Here is a 1,767-nt window from a genome sequence, read left to right as displayed (position 1 = left end):
GTAATTAGCTTTTTTTTCTATTTACTTTTAAGTTGATAAAAAGATGATTTTAGTTTTATTATTTAAAAAGTTTGATTAATCATCATTTAGTCTATTGTAAAACAAGTTGTATTACTAAGTTTGCATGGAAGCAAAGCTGAATGTGCAAGTAACATAAATAAATATTCTTTGAAATTAATTTCTTTTTATGTTTTTTATAAATTAATAAAAATAATTTAAGATTAGTTTTATTTTCTATTTCAAAAGATTGTAATTATATCTATTAAGAAGAAAGGTCGCATGCTGAATTCAGATGGAGTAAAAGAAAATATACTAAGTTAATAAAAAGGTGAATAAGATATAATATGAATATATTAATAAAAAATTATTTTAGTTTTCTGTTAAAAGGTCTATTGTGTAACATTATGTGTCTACTGAGTTTGAGAGATCTAAGGAAGAGTGGCAAACTGAGGAAGGTTCATGTTAAACCAGAAATATACTAAGTCCATTTTTGTACCTTTATTAGTGTTATATTTAGTTTCTCTTTTAGAAAATGAACTATAAGTGCTTCCTCTTTTTTAGAGAAAGCTATGTTTAGCATCCCCTATTCTTATTTACAGACTATTTCTAGATCAGGTCTATTTATTAGGGATTTAGCTTGGTTTCATATGTGGAGAAATGTTTCTCATGGCACTAATCTCAGATCGTGACAGTTCCTCATAAAACTGTATCATTTAAACTATAATGGATACTTTTCTGTTTGGCGAATGCAAGTGAATTTAACAATTTATTTATTTTTTTAAATATTTTTATGGAATAATGTCCAATTTGTTTTGCGTTTTAAAAAATGAAACATTGTTGAATTCAATTTCACCTTGGATAACGAAAGAGTACAAAAAAAATAGCTAATTATAAGAGATATACTTTTAACTATCACATCTATCATACATCCTACCATATAAGCTGACATTTTAAAGTTTTAAAATTTTACAAAAAACAGGTTGTCAACTTATATACTACCAATAATGCCATAAGTTAAACATAAAATATTGATACAATGAGATAGATATGAATAAATCTTTATCAAATTACCCTTCAAAAACTATTTCTAAAAAACTTATACGCAATCCCTGTGGCAAAATCACGGCACAATGTCGCAGAACATTACGGAGTTCTCGCAGAAAGAATTTTTCTTTAGAAAGTAAAAAATTTTGGTTTTCTTTCTGCAAAAAAAAATTTTTTTTTTAATTATGTTTAAAAGATGCCTTTTTTGCGCATTGGAGGGGAAGGAAATGTTCCTAATTTTTCGATTCTTATTTGAAAAAAATATTGAAGCAAAAAATTTCTTTTCTGCAGAAATTTTTTTTCCCTCCCAGAGGGGAAGAAATGATTCATTTTAGCATGAATGATTAATTTTAAAGTGAGTTTTTATTTTGGTTTTCTTTTCTTTCACGGATTTCTAATTATTTTTCTATGTGATGATGATTTGCAAAATGCAAAAAAAAAAATAAATAAATAGTGTGTTTTCCTCTTACAAAATGTGACAATATCACCCAAGATGATTAGAATAAAAAAAATTATTGTATATTCATTTTTAAAAAAAAACATACAATTTTATTATACCCAAATACCAATTTTAATATACCCACTTTTCTTTGTAACTACAATGTTTTTGTTACTTTAAATTTAATTAATAACATATATATTAGTTATTATTAAAAGTATCTTGCAGAAAGATATTAGTGCTGGAGAGGTTTGTCGCAGAAAGCCCAAACATTCTGCCACAGG

This window comes from Parasteatoda tepidariorum, chromosome 5, assembly GCF_982258835.1.
Source record: "Parasteatoda tepidariorum strain Cologne lab strain chromosome 5, Ptep-v5.0, whole genome shotgun sequence".
NCBI classification, from domain to species: domain Eukaryota; kingdom Metazoa; phylum Arthropoda; class Arachnida; order Araneae; family Theridiidae; genus Parasteatoda; species Parasteatoda tepidariorum.
This window is presented reverse-complemented; position numbering follows the sequence as displayed.